We start from the raw sequence: 12,530 nt of genomic DNA, 5'->3' as shown, positions 1-12,530 counted from the left end.
CTACTTAAGTAGTTTTTGGGGTATCTGTGCTTTACTTTACTATTTATATTTTTGACTACTTTTACTTCACTACATTCCTAAAGAAAGTATGTTATTTTTACTCCATACAAAGATAGAGGTGAAGGGTAGAAGAGAAGTGAGTGAATGAGGAGAGAGCGAAAGAGAGAGAGGGGGCCAAAGGAGAGAGTTGAGGAGAAAAGAGTGGAAAGAAAGGAGAAGGACCTGAGCCTAGCTCGTCATGCTGGCCTCATCTCAGATGAGTAGACTTGAAACTTCTCAGATGAAGTTTCAAGTCTACTGCAGCGCCATCTCTTGACTGGCTCCATCACCGCTTGGTATGGTAACTGCTTGGCATCCGGCGACAAGGTGCTACAGAGGGTGGGGCCGATGTCCCTGCCTTCCATGACCTCTATACCAGGTGGTGTCAGAGCAAGGCTCGGAAAATTGTCAAAGACCCCAGCCACCCAAGCCATAGACTATTCACTCTGCTACTGCACGGCAAGTACTGGAGCGCCAAGTCTGATCAAAAGGCCCCTGAACAGCTTCTACCCTCAAACCATAAGTCAGCTGAACAGTTAATCAAATGGCTACCCTGACTATTTGCCTTGACCCTTTTTTGCATTGACTCTCTTGCACTGACGCTATACACACATACACTTGACTCTGTCCACACTCCAACACACACACACACACACACACACACACACACACACACACACACACACACACACACACACACACACACACACACACCCTAGTGCTACTCTGTTTATCTATCCTTATTGCCTAGTCACTTTTACCCCTACCTACATGCACATATTACCTCAACTACCTTGTACCCCTGCACATTGGCTCTGCACAACAACTCCTTTTATACAATATAGTTAATTCTTTACTATTTTAAATTTTTCTTTGCTAATTTTCTTACTTTTTAACTCTGCATTGTTGGGAAAGGGCTTGTAACTAAGCATTTCACTGTAAAGTCCACACCTGTTGTGTTTGTCGCATGTGACAAATAAAATGGATTTGATTTGAAGTGAAGTGAGAGTAGAAAGGCTGCATTTTAGCCCCAGTCCCTAGGAACGGTTGACACACTCTTTCACTAGACGTGACTTTCTAGCAGTGGTATAAAGAACTTAAGTAAAAGTACTTTAAAGTACTACTAGGTCATTTTTTGGGGTACCTGTACTTTACTATTTATATTTTTGACTACTTTTAATTCACTATATTCCTTAAGAAAATATTGTTGTTTTTACTCCACACATTTTCCTCAACACCCAAAAGTACTCGTCACATTTTGAATGCTTAGCAGGACAGAAATGGTCCAATTCACACGCTTATCAAGAGAACATCCCTGGTCACCCCTACTGCCTCTGATCTGGCGACTCACTAAACACAAATGCTTTGTTTCTGAATGTTGGTGTGTGTCCCTGGCTAGCCGTAAATAAAAAAAAACACTAACAATTGTGCCAACTGGTTTGCTTAATATAAGGAATTTGAAATAAGTATTACAATTATAAATGAAGTATATTTTAAACCAAATACGTTTAGACTTTCACTGAACTAGTATTTTACTGGGTGACTTTCACTTTTACTTAAGTCATTTCTTTAGGACAATTGGGTACTTTTTCCACCACTGCCTTTAGAAGGTTTTGAGTAGGGATGCAAAGGGAAAGTATATTACTGGAAACTTTCTAAACAAGCAGAATTTTGGTAACTTTTAAGTGTCTTTGGAATTTATCAGATGGCCTTATTATCTCTGGCCCTCTGTGAGACCATATCACATGTCAAATGTATAAAATAATAAAATAAGATGATTTTAAAATAAAAAAATTGAATGACAAAGCTGTAAAACAAGGTCATATCTACAGTTGAAGTCAGAAGTTTACATACACTTAGGTTGGAGTCATTAAAACTCGTTTTTCAACCACTCCACAAATTTCTTGTTAACAAACTATAGTTTTGGCAAGTCGGTTAGGACATCTACTTTGTGTATGACACAAGTAAAATTTCCAACAATTGTTTACAGACAGATTATTTCACTGTATCACAAATCCAGTGGGTCAGAAGTTTACATACACTAAGTTGAATGTGCCTTTAAACAGCTTTGAAAGTTCCAGAATATGATGTCATGGCTTTAGAAGCTTCTGATAGGCTAATTGACTGCATTTGAGTCAATTGGAGGTGTACCTGTGGATGTATTTCAAGGCCTACCTTCAAACGCAGTGCCTCTTTACTTGACATCATGGGAAAATCAAAAGAAATCAGCCAAGACCGCAGAAAAAAGTTGTAGACCTCCACAAGGCTGGTTCATCCTTGGGAGCAATTTCCAGATGCCTGAAGGTACCACATTCATCTGTACAAACAGTAGTTAACAAGTATAAACACCATGAGACTACGCAGCCGTCATACTGCTCAGGAAGGAGAAGGGTTCTGTCTCCTAGAAAGGAACGTACTTTAGTGCGAAAAGTGCAAATCAATCCCAGAACAACAGCAAAGGACCTTGAAGATGCTGGAGGAAACAGGTATAAAAGTATATATATCCACAGTAAAATGAGTCCTATAACGACGTAACCTGAAAGGTCGCTCAGCAAGGAAGAAGCCGCTGCTCCAAAACCAGCATAAAAAAGCCAGACTATGGTTTGCAACTGCACATGGGGACAAAGATCGTACTGTTTGGCCATAATGACCATCGTTATGTTTGGAGGAAAAAGGTGGATGCTGCAAGCCGAAGAACACCATCCAAACCATGAAGCACGGGGGTGGCAGCATTATGTTGCGGGGGTGCTTTTCTGCAGGAGGGACTGGTGCGCTTCAAAATTGATGGCTTCATGAGGGAGGAAAATTATGTGGATATATTGAAGCAACTTCTCAAGACAACATTCAGGAAGTTAAGGCTTGGTCGCAAATGGGTCTTCCAAATGGACAATGACCCCAAGCATACTTCCAAAGTTGTGACAAAATGGCTTAAGGACAAAGTCAAGGTATTGGAGTGGCCATCACAAAGCCCTGACCTCAATCCTATAGAAAATGTGTGGGCAGAACTGAAAAAGCGTGTGCGAGCAAGGAGGCCGACACACCTGACTCAATTCACCCAATTTATTGTGGGAAGCTTGTGGAAGGCTACCCAAAACGTTTGACCCATGTTAAACAATTTAAAGGCAATGCCACCAAATACTAATTGAGTGTATGTAAACTTCTGACCCACTGGGAATGTGATGAAAGAAATAAAAGCTGAAATAAATAATTCTCTACTATTATTCTGACATTTCATTCTTAAAATAAGTGGTGACTTCAACTGTATGTACCATCAACTCAGTGAGTACCAAGTGTTTATTTTTAAGTCAATAGTCAATAGTTGGAAGAGGTACAGAGTTCATTGTTGATTAGATTCTTTTTTTCATTAATTTGGCTATTTTCTCTTGAACAATATGGTCTATCCACTAGAAACTCATGAACACAGATTAAAAAAGCAATACATTTTTAAAAAGTTATTCAAGTATGAATTACCAAAGTTACCATAAATTGCCATATATTACCTGTTAATTACCAAAATGACCAAAGATTCCGGTATGAGGGCACAAGGCGAGACCCAGATGCAGACACAGGAGGCAGATGGTTTGAGTCTTTGATATTTATTAATAATCCAAAAGGGGTAGGCAAGAGAATGGTCATGAACAGGCAAAAGGTCAAAACCGGTTCAGAGTCCAGGAGGTACAGTGGGGCAGGCAGGCTCGAGGTCAGGGCAGGCAGAATGGTCCAGAAAACAGGCAAGGGTCAAAACCGAGAGGACTAGCGAAAGAGAATAGAAAAGGCAGGAGAACGGCAAAAACCACGCTGGTTGACTTGGAACAAACAAGACAATCTGGCACAGACAGACAGAAAACACAGGTTTAAATACCCAGGGGATAATGGGGAAGATGGGTGACACCCGGAGGAGGTGGAGACAAGCACAAGGACAGGTGAAACAGATCAGGGTGTGACATCAGGTAACCTTGGTAAATTAGTGGTAGCTTTGCAACCCTAGTTGTGTGATGTAGAACTTCTTCTTTGTGTGCCTGTCTTTTCCATGAGGTTAAGGAAAGAGTTGGCAGTAGTTTGTACATCATTTTCTCAAATAGGGCTATCTTCTGTATACCACTTCTACCTTGTCACAACACAACGGATTGGCTCAAACGCATTAACTTCTTGATTCTACTTGAGACGCATATGTCTCAAGTAGGCACCTGGAAATGCAAATGCGCTACGCTAAATGCTAAATGTACTCGTTTAAACTCAAACCTTGATCAAAATTCACAAGCAGGGTATTGAATTAAAGCTACACTCGTTGTGAACCTAGCCAACAAGTCAGATTTTTAAAATGCTTTTCGGCGAAAGCATGAGAAGCTATTATCTGATAGCATGCACCACCTGAAAATGCCTGAATGCGACGTAAACAAAGACTCTGCTTATCCAACGCAGCACAAAACGCAGAAATAAAATATAAAACATTCATTACCTTTGACGAGCTTCTTTCTTGGCACTCCTATATGCCCCATAAACATCACTATTGGGTCTTTTTTTTGTTTAAATCGGTCCATATATACCCAAAATAGCTTTCTATGGAAGCTGTGTCATTCAGAAAAAACATTGTTTTTAAACGCTGCGTAATTTTTTAAAATTAAAAAAGTCGACGATAAACTTTCACAAAACACTTCGAAATCCTTTTGTAATCCAACTTTAGGTATTAGTAAACGTTTATAATCTATCAAAATGATTACAGGGCGATGTATATTCAATAGCTCCTCGTTTGCAAATCAATGGCTGCCAATGTCCACATTAACAACATCCGGGTGGAGACTGGAAGAAACGGAAGCCAGATAGATGGATTTTCCAACAAAAAATTCAATTGAAAATGACGACAATGGCGACATCATGTGGAATTTGTATGAATTGCATGCAGGTCGATATTAAATTTTGTCCTCTTTTAACAACCCATGGAAGTGACTTATGGAAATTATTTTTAGCTTTCAGAGAGCAGTTTTTCTTGCGTTTTTCAATGAAACACACGATCTGTTATAGTCACAGCCGTGATTTAACCAGTTTTAGAAACTTCAGAGTGTTTTCTATCCACACATACTAATCATATGCATATACTATATTCCTGGCATGAGTAGCAGGACGCTGAAAAGTTGCGCGATTTTTAACAGAATGTTCGAAAAAGGAGGGGGTAGAAGTAAGAGTTAAGAAGGAAAGAAAGTCCACAAATGAACTTTCAACAAGGCACACCTGTTAATTGAAATGCATTCCAGGTGACTACCACATGAAGCTGGTTGAGAGAATGCCAAGAGTTTGCAAAGCTGTCATCAAGGCAAAGGGTGGCTACTTTGAAGAATCTAAAATGTATTTTGATTTGTTTAAAACTTTTTTGTTGGTTACTACATGATTCCATATGTGTTATTTCATAGTTGATGTCTTCACTATTATTCTACAATGTTGAAAATAGTAAAAAAATTAAGAAAAACCCTTGAATGAGTAGGTGTGTCCAAACTTTTGGCTGGTACTGTATGTGTGCGGTGTGTTTGTGGACGTGCTGTAGGGGTGGTTGGGAGTCAGTGGTGTTAAGAGTGAGGATAGGTTATTATTGAGCAGTATTTCTAAAGCAGGTATATTGTTCAGAGTATAAAGTACAGCTTGTAAATGTTTGATGTTTGGCTACAGTATATGATGCAGTGTCGTTGAGAATAGATGTTATTTCACTCTCTAGATAAATGCAATGGCTAGAGCCAATTTAACTGTGTTAACTTAATCACATTTGAAAGGCAATGGCAGTTTTATGTACCATATGTTCAGCTGAAGTGTATCTATGGGAACAGCTTGAGCTGGAGCTCTTCAAATGTAATAATAGTGCAGGTATTGTCATTAACTTCCTTGGCCCATGTATGTAGGAGAGAGATGGGGTGTATGTGTGTGTATGCGTGTGTGTGTGCACATGTGAATGAGTCTGCGCACAAACTATTTTAGGTGTTCATTCTGTCTGAAGGATGCACATCAATCAGATGAGATAAGCAGCTTTCATAAGCAAGCTGACTGGGTAAGAGAGAGAACTGCTGAAAGATTAATAAGATTTTTATTTTGCACCTGGGAATAATGATATTTTAGCATGTAGGAGAATATTTTCTCTCAACGTACTGCTAGCTACCCAGATGTGAATAAGTAGCATGCACTGTTCAAATGAATCATCCTATCAAAAGTAGTGTATCAAACTAGAGTAATAACGATACAAGTTCAAGCATAGGATCTTTCTTTGGGGGCTTTTCAATTGTTTTTGTGAAGTCAAATCAAATCAAATGTATTTATATAGCCCTTCGTACATCAGCTGATATCTCAAAGTGCTGTACAGAAACCCAGCCTTAAACCCCAAACAGCAAGCAATGCAGGTGTAGAAGCACGGTGGCTAGGAAAAACTCCCTAGAAAGGCCAAAACCTAGGAAGAAACCTAGAGAGGAACCAGGCTATGTGGGGTGGCCAGTCCTCTTCTGGCTGTGCGAGATTATAACAGAACATGGCCAAGATGTTCAAATGTTCATAAATGACCAGCATGGTCGAATAATAATAAGGCAGAACAGTTGAAACTGGAGCAGCAGCACGGTCAGGTGGACTGGGGACAGCAAGGAGTCATCATGTCAGGTAGTCCTGGGGCATGGTCCTAGGGCTCAGGTCCTCCGAGAGAGAGAAAGAAAGAGAGAATTAGAGAGAGCATATGTGGGGTGGCAGTCCTCTTCTGGCTGTGCCGGGTGGAGATTATAACAGAACATGGCCAGAACAGTTGAAACTGGAGCAGCAGCACAGCCAGGTGGACTGGGGACAGCAAGGAGTCATCATGTCAGGTAGTCCTGAGGCATGGTCCTAGGGCTCAGGTCCTCCGAGAGAGAGAAAGAAAGAGAGAAAGAGAAAATTAGAGAGATCACACTTAAATTCACACTGGACACCGAATAGGACAGGAGAAGTACTCCAGATATAACAAACTGACCCTAGCCCCCCGACACAAACTACTGCAGCATAAATACTGGAGGCTTAGACAGGAGGGGTCAGGAGACACTGTGGCCCCATCCGAGGACACCCCCGGACAGGGCCAAACAGGAAGGATATAACCGCACCCACTTTGCCAAAGCACAGCCTCCACACCACTAGAGGGATATCTTCAACCACCAACTTAACATCCTGAGACAAGGCCGAGTATAGCCTACAAAGATCTCCGCCACGGCACAACCCAAGGGGGGGGGGGGGGGGCAACCCAGACAGGAAGATCACATCAGTGACTCAACCCACTCAGGTGACGCACCCCTCCCAGGGACGGTATGAAAGAGCCCCAGTAAGCCAGTGACTCAGCCCCTGTAATAGGGTTAGAGGCAGAGAATCCCAGTGGAAAGAGGGGAACCGGTCAGATGATGCCAGCCAGCAGAAAGAGAAAGAACAACACTGTCTGTAGAAAGACGTACTGTCCCTTTAAGAGTCTACACCTCTGCTGTGATGTCACAGCTCCTTAGGGGAATAGTGTTGTCTCCTCAGGGAGTAAAGTGACATGGCACTGTGTGTTTGCTGTCAGCTCAATCTATGATGCCACAGAGATGTCACAAAGCACTTTCCATTAGGACAAATGAACAGCTGCTCTGCTGTACTCTCTCCCTGCATGGCTGTCTCTCTGTCAGACCAACCAAATCAAACCACGTTTAAATTCATAAGCCATTCTGTCTGACTGTCCGGGACCACTGTAAGTTTATCTCTCTTTTCTGTGGTCTGTCAGATGATGGGGGGATGGTGGGCTGCCGAGTAGAAGGGGTGGTGGAGGTGTAAAAAGATGAGTATGATGAGTGTGTGACGGTACAGTTTTTATCACTGTGAGCAGAGAGCGGGAGAGGGAGAGAGAGATTTTCTTTCTCCTCTTCACTCCACTTATTAACGTTAATGCAGGATGAGCTGCCAATCGCCATATCCTAATCACATGTGGAGAGGAAGGCCAGGGACAGACCGACAGGCAGTGGTCATTGACAGCACATAGAGTGGATAACTCAACAAAGGCAATACATTCAGGGTCGTTGGCTTCCAACAGGCTCATAGTGCCAGCTGGCGTAGAATGATTGGAAAAGTTAAAAAGAAATAGGAAGTCATTTCCAAAGTGGTGTTAATGAGGTTTGATATTGACCCCCTGCTCCCATTATATCCCCATATTAGATCAATATGCATTGTCAGCAACAAGTGGGAAATGCACAGTGAGATATGCCAGGCCATTTTCATAGTAAACAAGAAGTATGCATTGTATGATGGCCCTAAAGACAATCTCTGCCCACTGGACACAGACATCAGTTCAACGTTTAGTTTTTGAAAAAAATTGAGGTTAAAATTTGGGTGAAAGAAATACGAAATTCCCTTACGTTGATTCCTTTTTTCAAATCCAATCAGTTTTCCACATTGATTCAACGTCATCACATTGATTTTCTTTGTTGCGATGACGTGGAAACAACGTTGATTCAGCCAGTGGGTGGATTTCAGAGTGGCTGCTTCCTCCCTCCTTCACCTGTTGATGGTCTGTTGAATCTACAGTTGTGTCTCTAACATTGTTATTGTGATGGGCCCATATCATATGAAATGGGTAGTGCTAGTGTTCACCACAGAGCTGTCAAACTGTTATCAGCAGGTCAACTCAATGGGATCATCCAGTCAGCTGATATGAGTCCCAATATGACAGCTGGTGAATGTATGGCTCTAATCCCTAGCAGGCAGCTAAGTTAAATCAGAGGGTGTATGTGTTTCTCCTCTGGCCTGCATTAAACTGCCCTGGTTTGGCCTCTACTGACCTGGTCATCCCTTCACTGTGCGTTAACAGAGCTCCCTTGCTCTATAATTGGTTCTGGGGCTGGCTCTGGGTCTGTTTGTCTCTCTCTCCGATATACACAAGAACACACACACACACCACAAGAACACAAAACAAGAACCCAGGGTCACGCACACGCGCGTGCACACACACACCCTGTCTGTGTGTGTATGACACACCAGGGCCAGTCTGAGTTAGTGGTTATTTCCCTCATCCTCTCACACCGCTGGTTACTTTGTGTCCTCAGAGGTATTGGGGTCTTATCAGTAGCAGGGCAGGGGCTCAGTGGTAACGGGCGACAGAGATTGAATACATCCTTCTGACCGCATGGCTGCTTGAGATGATTAAATGAAACCCGAATGGCCAGTGATCTTTCTCTGTGTGTGTGTGTGTGTGTGTGTGTGTGTGTGTGTGTGTGTGTGTGTGTGTGTGTGTGTGTGTGTGTGTGTGTGTGCGCGCTTTTAACAATTTGTCCTCCTCAAATCTTTCAATGCACCTTGAAGAAGGATCCCAAAAACCTGTTTACTATTCGTACACTCCTCTATTCACTGGAGGAGTGTGGCTATCCATTTACTCCTGCAACAAAATCACTATTTAAGCAGAAGAATATTCAAGGCAGCTCATTATTAGAATTCTTCAGGGATCCCTGATCAGTGGGACATCCCTGATTCCGTGCTCTGTCTGTGGTAATGGCTTTTGTGGGTTGTCTTATGCCTGTGGAATGGGAATGTTCCCTCTCCGCGGTGCACCGCACAGCCGCAGCGCTACGATCCACGGGGGTTCTTGGGGAGGGAGGGAGGCTGAGGTCTGGTCTGCAGCTACAGCAGCCTGCTATCCTGCTAATCAGCGTGTAAGTAGTGTGTAACTGTTGTAATCACAGGGGGAAAGCAGCCATAGAACAGGATGTCATGGTGCTTAGCAACAGGCCATGTTCCCTCCCATTGAGGATGCCGTTTGAGGTTTAACATTAGAATAGGGTTAGGTTTGTAAACTAGCTGTGTTACCCCAGGTATATTTTTCTTTCCCTCTTTTTCTCTGTTTCTTTTTCTTCCTTTCTCTCCTTTAGAAGAACATTTTGCTGCTGTCCTCTGTAGCCTAAATGACTGAGTTGTGTAAAGTTTGTTTTTGAAAGGACTCTATTCCAACAACCAATGCATGGTGTTGGGAAGAGCGAGCGGTAATCTGTGACCCAAAATACCATCCTGACAAAAAACACCATCATCTGGAACACAGCACTGTCCTTAAACAGGGCGTTGTGTGCCTGATAGATTACTCTGTAAACTGTGATACAATAATGGTCCTGACAGAGAGAGAGGGAATTGCTTTCGGCTAGATGCATTAAGGCTCCTAGAGTATTCCTCTGCTTCACAATGCACACTACAACAAAGTGGCTGCCAAGCAGAATACATTCCTGATATGAATCAGATTAAGGGTTCTCTACAACAATAGGGTAGGAGTGACAATGAGAAACAAATGGAGATTCTGTGGGAAGGGCATAGGATAGAGCTCACTGGCATGCATGCACATCTGTATTTCTTTCGTTCCACACAAACTAGTTTTTTTGGTTGAGTCCTGCTGACTTACATATACAAAATGTATTGCTGCTGCTGCTTCACTCCGGATAGCCTCAGTGCTGCTTCACTCCAGATAGCCTCAGTGCTGCTTCACTCCAGACAGTCTCAGTGCTGCTTCACTCCGGATAGCCTCAGTGCTGTTTCACTCCAGATAGCCTCAGTGCTGCTTCACTCCAGATAGCCTCAGTGCTGCTTCACTCCAGACAGTCTCAGTGCTGCTTCACTCCGGATAGCCTCAGTGCTGTTTCACTCCAGATAGCCTCAGTGCTGTTTCACTCCAGATAGCCTCAGTGCTGCTTCACTCCAGACAGTCTCAGTGCTGCTTCACTCCGGATAGCCTCAGTGCTGCTTCACTCCAGATAGCCTCAGTGCTGCTTCACTCCAGATAGCCTCAGTGCTGCTTCACTCCAGATAGCCTCAGTGCTGTTTCACTCCAGATAGCCTCAGTGCTGTTTCACTCCAGATAGCCTCAGTGCTGCTTCACTCCAGATAGCCTCAGTGCTGTTTCACTCCAGATAGCCTCAGTGCTGTTTCACTCCAGATAGCCTCAGTGCTGCTTCACTCCAGACAGTCTCAGTGCTGCTTCACTCCAGACAGTCTCAGTGCTGCTTCACTCCAGATAGCCTCAGTGCTGTTTCACTCCAGATAGCCTCAGTGCTGTTTCACTCCAGATAGCCTCAGTGCTGTTTCACTCCAGATAGCCTCAGTGCTGCTTCACTCCAGAGAGCCTCAGTGCTGCTTCACTCCAGACAGTCTCAGTGCTGCTTCACTCCAGACAGTCTCAGTGCTGCTTCAGCCCGGACAATCTCTGTGCTGCTTCACCCTGGACAGCCCCAATGCTGCTTCAGCCCGGACAGTCTCAGTGCTGCTTCACCCGGACAGTCTCAGTGCTGCTTCACCCCGGACAGCCTCAGTACAGCCCTCAGACTGCTTAACCTGGCATTCACAGACACATAGTCTGCATCCCAAATGGCACCTTTTGTACCCTGGTCAAAAGTAGTGCACTATAAAGGGAATAGGGTGGGGATCACTTGATGATGATTATGGTTTTACACCAATGTCACAACATACACTGAGTGTACAAAACATTAACACCTTCCTAATATTTAGTTGTTAAAGGTGTTAAAAGCGTTCCACAGGGATGCTGGCCCATGTTGACTACAATGCTTTCCACAGTTGTGTCAAGTTGGTTGGATGTCCGTTGGGTGGTGGACTATTCTTGATACACATGGGAAACTGTTGAGCGTGAAATACCAGCATTGCAGTTCTTGACACAAACTGGTGTGCCTGGCACCTACTACCATACCGCATTCAAAGGCACTTAAATATGTTGTCTTGCCCATTCACCCTCTGAAAGGCACACATACACAATCCATGTCTCAATTGTCTGAAGGCTTAAAACATCTTCTTTAACCTGCCTTCTTCTACATGATTGAAGTGGATTTAACAAGTGACATCAATAAGGGATCATACTGTAGCTTTCACCTGGTCAGTCACCTGGTCAGTTCTAATTTTAATTTGGGACACAGTGTCAGAGCCCCCTGACCACATATACTCTGAGTCAAAAAAGTGAATGCAAAAAAGGTCAGTGCAGATACTCCAGCTAGCTATTTGGTTAACGATTTAACATACTATTTAGCAGTCTTATGGCTTGCGGTTAGAAGCTGTTCAGGTTCCTGTTGGTTCCAGATTTGGTACAACGGTACAGCTTGCCGTGCGAGAACAGTCTATGACTTGGGTGGCTGGAGTATTTGAACATTTTTAGGGCCGTCCTCTGACACCTCCTGGTGTAGAGGTCCTGGATAGCATGGAGCTCGGCCCCATGATGTACTGGGCCGTACGCACTACTCTCTGTAATGCCTTGCGGTCGGATGCCAAGCAGTTGCCATACCAAGCAGTGATGCAGCCAGTCAAGATGCTCTCAATGGTGCAGCTGTATAACTTTTTGAGTATCTGAGGGCCCATGCCAAGTCTTTTCAGCCTCCTGAGGGTGAAGAGGCGTTGTCTTGCCCTCTTCACGACTGTGTTGGTGTGTGTGGACCATGATAGAGCCTTCGTGATGTGGACACTTGAAGCTCTTGAACCGCTCCAGAGAGAGGAGA

General features: G+C 43.6%; 1 protein-coding gene across 1 annotated transcript in view; it reads left to right on the top strand.

Annotated features, from left to right (window-relative positions):
- Positions 1-12,530, top strand: part of LOC139371084 (cadherin 13, H-cadherin (heart)) — a 531,337-nt gene that overhangs the window by 418,001 nt on the left and 100,806 nt on the right. The gene's annotated exons all lie outside the window — the stretch shown is intronic.

This window comes from Oncorhynchus clarkii, chromosome 2, assembly GCF_045791955.1.
Source record: "Oncorhynchus clarkii lewisi isolate Uvic-CL-2024 chromosome 2, UVic_Ocla_1.0, whole genome shotgun sequence".
Lineage (NCBI taxonomy): Eukaryota > Metazoa > Chordata > Actinopteri > Salmoniformes > Salmonidae > Oncorhynchus > Oncorhynchus clarkii.
Note: the sequence above shows the minus strand (reverse complement) of the source record. Positions and strands in the feature narration are given on the sequence as shown.